At 40.8% G+C, this 6,324-nt stretch overlaps 1 long non-coding RNA gene across 2 annotated transcripts; it reads left to right on the top strand.

Annotated features, from left to right (window-relative positions):
* Positions 1 to 979: 979 nt before the first annotated feature.
* Positions 980 to 5,547, top strand: LOC113145988 (uncharacterized). 2 transcript variants are annotated; one of them, XR_003297303.2, is made up of 2 exons: positions 980 to 1,073; positions 2,870 to 5,547. It is a non-coding gene; the product is annotated as an uncharacterized LOC113145988 (long non-coding RNA). The 2 variants fall into 2 exon arrangements; XR_003297302.2 differs by lacking the exon at positions 980 to 1,073 and adding an exon at positions 2,454 to 2,595.
* The last annotated feature ends 777 nt before the right edge of the window (positions 5,548 to 6,324 follow it).

Below are 6,324 nucleotides of genomic sequence, written 5' to 3'. Positions count from 1 at the left end.
ATCCATCGTCCTCCTCATAATAAGCCGTAAAACGAAGCGGTTTACGGCTGTTTTGTCCGTTTATTCAATAAAGTTTGACATAGCAAGCTTCTGTGAATCACATGAGGCCTCAATCAAACCTGTTTGTTACGTTTCACTGCGTAACTAACGGTAAAACCAATAGAATTCACATCCTCAGAGAAAATCCCAGTCAGGGGGCATATTCTAACTTCGATTGACAGGAGAATTAGCCAGTCAAATTGTTCGTAAATGGTGACAGACGCATCTTGTAGCCAATGATGAGACTTTTAAATCGACGGGCGAGACCCCGTGCCAGATGACGCAACAGTGGGCTTTAACGCAGCCCCCTCTCCTACTGTAAATGTAGCCATGACAACACTGGGCAGGCAGCGCTCGACGCTAGAGGGGGAGGAGTCATGTTTCACATTCTACAGCGCGCCGATAGAAAACTGGGACGCTTTTGCTTCATTCGGCACCAAGGCCGTCAATATTACTCTTAAAATGTAAGAACAGCAGCTAGTTTTATTTATCTACGTGTTGTCGGCCATTAGCAAAAAAGGGGGCGGGGTAGACAACAGGATAATTATCCTGCAGTAAAACATCACAGACATGCTGCTGTTATTGTAATGGTAACAGTCATTTTTATAACCAATCATGTGTCAGTCATTAATAATAATATTATTATTATATATATATATATATATTATATGTAGATATATATATAATAATATTAATCATTATTCCTGTCAGGTCTGGTCTTATCTGGCTGGTGTTTATTCATGTCACTGGTCTGATGGACACGTTTGTTCCTGCAGGTGTTGACACATGTTATGACCCTAGGGGTCATTATGTGTGTGGTTGTGTGTTATTGGCCCTCCCCATTACGTGTGTGTATGTGTGTGGGTGTGACGGATGCTGAAGTGGGCGTGGACGTAGGAAGCCCGTGGATTGGACTTCCGGGATTGGTCCAACACTTCCCGGAAGAACTATAAGAAGCCCACGGACTGCTGCTTAGGAGAGCTATAGTCCCACCTTTACCATTCCCAGCTATTTGATAAAGATTTCGACTTCGAGTGAGTTAATTAGAGATTAGGTTTTTGTTTCGATTAGAGGATTTAGTATTGATAGGATTTTCGTTATTTAGATTAGAAATACTTAGATATTTAGGTTACGTTTGTGTTTTGTTTTCTCCTGTTTTGTTTTAGGAGTTTCCAGGCTAGCGACCTGTGATTTTGTGTTGTTTCTTCTGTTTTGAGATCGTAGGGCTATTGCAGCGTTTCTGTTATTGATTTTCGTTTGTTTGATATCGTAGGGCTCACGGAGCGTTTTTGTTTGAGTAGGGCTAAATTAGCGTTTTGTTTGTTTTGTACATTCTGTATTGTATTCTGTGTTTAAACAGAATAAATATTCTTGTTAATTGTAATTCGATTATTCGTTCGTGTTTGTTGAGAGTGGAAGAGGTTTGGAGGAAAACTCCACAATCGTGTTACGCTCCGCCAACCCCTAGGCTGGGGCGTAACAACACATGATAACAAATGATGAAGCTTCAGGTTCAGGTTCAGTCCAGGACAAGGGCAGTGTGTAGAAGGTCCAGGCTAAAGGTCCAGTCACCTGGTTCCTCTGAACAATGGCTGCACTTTGTTGGACCACAGCCTAGTCGAGGAACATTCAGGCCTTAAAGAGTCTCTGGGACAGGTCTGACCTGTTGGCCTCTGCAGACCTGTATCTGACTGAGGGGTCCAGATTCTCAGCAGCTGATATTTCTGTAGCTGCTGGTCCAAAGCTCCAGACTGTCCCACAGATGGTCTGTATCAAACTGAGCAGGTTCCTCTATTCTGCTGGAGAAACTCAAATGTTGACGTGAGTCTTTTCTATTTTTGCCTCAGTAAATCAGTGTTTGACCCTGAGGTCTGTTTAAGGACACTATGAACAGACACCTGTCTACACCTGTTGGACTGAGCTGCACCTTCTCATCCTGGATCAGCTGCTTCAGCTGCTCCAAACTGTTTCTCCTGGTAACTGGTGACTCATCAGTAGCTCTGCTCCTGATTGGCTGCTGCTGCTGGACTGAAATAAACAGTGGGGACTTTACAGAGCTGCTGCTGCGTTCAGGGGCTGCAGGAAAACACATTTTCCTCATATTAACTGAGTGTTAGAGCTGGTCCTTAGTTTCAGAGGTAAATGTAGAGAATTCCTGGATTTACAAAGACACCTGAAGGCAGCATGTGGTCAGACTGGTTTGGTGGTGAACACAAAGTGTCCCAGTTCAACAAACTGGGGAAACTGGTTTCACACGTTTTCACTGACATGTGAGAGAAAACCAAAGTACTGAATAAACTACTACCATCACCTCATCACCTACTACCATCAGTACATGCAGTAACTGGTTATAGTATTATGGTCTCTTCTAAAAACATAAAGGTGGTTCTGTACTAACCAGGTTAGCTCACCATGGTCCTGGTCCAGATCAGGTTCTGTTCTAACCTGGCTGGGTCACCATGGTCCTGGTCCAGATCAGGTTCTGTTCTAACCCGACTAGGTCATCATAGTGTGGTCGTTTCTAAGCTCAGGGGATCATGTGCAGTGGATCAGAAGGTGAGACTCACACCTGTAGGACAGGATGGTGTTAAAGTCACAGTGTCTTTAAAAAGTGATGAATGACTGAGAGATGCTGAGATTAATAATCAATAGATTAATCAATAATCAATACAGTAACTAACAAGCCTAACTCTCTGGCTCTGTTTGCTGTGGTGCTGGTTGTGGTTCTGATGGTGTCAAACTCCTGGCAGCCTCCATAACAATCAATAATAATCAATAATCAATGACTAAAGTCCGTGGCAGTGATCAGGACTTTTTATTCTTATTTTAGAAACTGGAGAAATGAGACATGAAACTCATCCTTTGGCTGGTTCTGAAGAATACGGTCTGGGTCTGATGAAGTACTTTTGTAGTACAGCAACAGGTTTTATACATTGACTTTAGTATCTGAGTAACAAAATATCTTTTACATATGACGATGAGATTGTTACTGGTTTTTGGACATTTGGATCAAGTTTCCAGTTTCATGTTAACGTCAGATAAACTGAGGACGGTAATTAATTGATCCATTTAGGATTTAAAGTCAAATATAACTGTCTCCACTGATCACATGACTGATCATATGTAACAACATCCAATCACAGATATTGATTGATCAGGAGTCTGTGCGTGTTGTGGCTGTAAATGTTGTCTGACCCAACAACGTTGGACTAAAGACCGTCCAGGTGAGACAAGGACTTCATCAACGAGGCCCTTGATTTAGTGGATTCTTGGCCTTTGTGGATCTGGTCTGTCACTGCTATTGCTCACAGCAGCTCACCTGAGTGACGACAACATGAACAGGTGCAGGGAGCTGACACGAACAACTCGCTCTGACAGACAAGAGACTTTGTTGGAAGGACGAGAGCGGACTCTGTCCAACTTGCAGCCTGAGATTTGGATGTTGGACACTGTTCCTCCAGAGCTCATTAGAACTAAACGGGGGTAGGAACCGTGGAAGAAGAGGGGGATTAAGAATTGTCCATCCCTCCTTTCAATGCTCCTCACACATCTGCCCTCTCTGAACAACAACGTGGAGTCCATATTGGAATATAGCAGCTACTGGAGTGAATGACCCAATGTGGAGCTTCTGGGAAGGACTTTAAGACCTTTGGACTGGCCCAGGGACTTTTTGTAGTGGACGTTCCTCCTGATGGTAAAGCAGCAAAAGCAGCTCCCATCATACCTTCATGTGTTCATGAAGTCCAACTCAAATGTCCTGATGCAGCAGCAACAGTAGAATCAGGGTCATCTAGAATCTGTGTTGCCAGGTTTGAACAATATGGAAAACATGGCAACATCCTGGATAAGGGTTTTGGAAACATTAACAGGGACTAGATTTCTAGATAAGTGCAGACCTCCAGTATTCAATTCACATCATAATGGAATTCATATGGTTCCAGTTTACAGGACCACATTTAAGAGAACTAAGCCAGAAAAGAAAGTTCTAAGGATCTGGACAAATGAGAACAAGGAACAAGTCAGAGCAGGTTTTGATTGGACTGACTGGGACATTTTTCATGAAGGTTCCCTGAATGAAAGAAAGAACAGCAGTGATTAATGATTTGATGGACTTTTGTCTACAGTTGGTCCCGACAAAGAAATGAAAATCTCTCCAAATAATAAATAAACAAATGAGAAAGGAGAGAAATTTGGCTTTTAATACTAAAGACTTGTCAACACTTCAACAGACAGAAAAGGAGATTAGGATTAAATTGAGGGAAGCAAAGTGAAAACATAGGAACGATTTGGAAAAGAACTTTCAAACCAGCAGCTCTAAAAAAGTGTGGGACACCATGAAGTCTAGGACAGGACTGTTGTCCCCAGTCAAACCCACTGTGACAGATCATGACCTAAACATCTTCTTTTCTAGATTAGAGTCAGCAGAACTATGGGACAGGTCTGATATCAGTGTTGATGAGGTCAGAAAAACATTTAGAGCTCCAAACACCAGAAAAGCTGAGGGCTGGACAAGTGTGGTCCTTCTCTTTTACAGATCTTTACAACAGAGCCAGTTGACACTCATACAGACCCTGTTGCCTGGAAAATCTCAGACATGAAACCATGAGCCAAAAACTAAAGTCCAAAAGAAGGCAAAGGTTTTAGACCCGTAACTTTGACCTCAGTAGTTATAAAGGCTCTAGAAAGATCCTGCTGAAACATCTAACATGTAGAGGTGACAAACTGGACTAAGTTTCAGTTTGTATAGAAAACAGGTTGTTGCTACATTAGTTCATATCATCAGTCAACATCTAGATAAACCTTAGAACTATGCAAGAGCCCTGTTTCTGGATTCAACCTGACATTTTCATTTCCAAACACCCACCAGGGAGTTAATCCATATCTGGGTCACTGGTTTTCATCTTTCCTCACCAACAGAGTCCAGCTGGTTAAAGGGAACAAGACCTTCTCTTCTGCCATCATAACCAGTGTTGGTATGAGCTCAGCTTTACACAGGGATGATTGTGGTTCAGCTTCAAATATTCAGATGACACTGTTTTACTAAGACTGTTGGAGAGCTCGACAGCTGTCTGTCCACTGCTGCAACATCTGGACTGAAACATCTAATAAAAAGCTGTTCAAAGGTCGTAGGTCAATCCCAGGAAGGACTGAATGAGACAGTTTATGACAACAACACAATGTGGCTGATTAAAAGCATCATCTCTGACTCCAAACATGTTCTGAACAGCCAGTAAACACTTTGTTCCAGGCTTTAACAGGGTCAGACTGAAACATTCATTAGTCCATCAGTCAGTCCTCAGAGGAAACAAGGAGCCTAATCTATAATAGTCAAAGGCCTTATAATGCTGAGTAAGTTGTTATGTTGGATGTTTATGTCTAATGTCAATGTTCATGTGTTTGTGTCAGAACAGAGTAAAATGTTTTTTTATGCAAAACAAATTTCAGATTAAGAATCTGACAAGAAAGAATTGAGGCTTCAAACAAATAAACAACAATAAATGACACTGATTTTGTCTCTGACATATGTGATTAACTAATAGCACAATTGTCATATTTTTTAATTCTTTTTATAGATTTACATTCAAAATGTATTAAATTGTTAGTTTGTCAGATATGATTCCTGGAGATTTTCTCTCATAAATAAAAAAGTATAAACACACAGTAAGAAATTGTTAAAAACAAAGTGTAATATGGAAAATAGATCAATTCTTTATAATATGCTTCAGGATGCTGTAACATCCTGATAAATGTTCAAATGCAAATGAAAAAAATACTAACACATTTTAATTTAACAATCTTAAATTCACAACAAACACAGACAGAACCAAATAACTCAGTACATTTACCAAAGTACTGTACTTCAGTCCAGTTCTGAGATATTAGTACTTTACCTGAGTATTTCCATGTAGTTCTACTTCACCCTTGGACTTCACTACATGTCAGAGTCAAACCCTGGACTTTTTCCTGCTCTACATTTATCTGATAACTTTAGTTCCTTTTCAGGATCAGATGGATCCAACAAAATACAGACTGATCATCAGACTTTATTGATCCCTGGGGGGAAATTCCCAAGATACCCAGCGGTATGGAAAGTACTTCAAATTAGAAGTATATAAGGTAGTTAACGTCAGCTACCCAGCAGTATGGAAAGTACTTCAAATTAGAAGTATATAAGGTAGTTAACGTCAGCTACCCAGCAGTATGGAAAGTACTTCAAATTAGAAGTATATAAGGTAGTTAACGTCAGCTACCCAGCGGTATATAAAGTACTTCAGATTAGAAGTA

This window comes from Mastacembelus armatus, chromosome 18 (assembly GCF_900324485.2).
Source record: "Mastacembelus armatus chromosome 18, fMasArm1.2, whole genome shotgun sequence".
NCBI lineage: Eukaryota > Metazoa > Chordata > Actinopteri > Synbranchiformes > Mastacembelidae > Mastacembelus > Mastacembelus armatus.
Note: the sequence above shows the minus strand (reverse complement) of the source record. Positions and strands in the feature narration are given on the sequence as shown.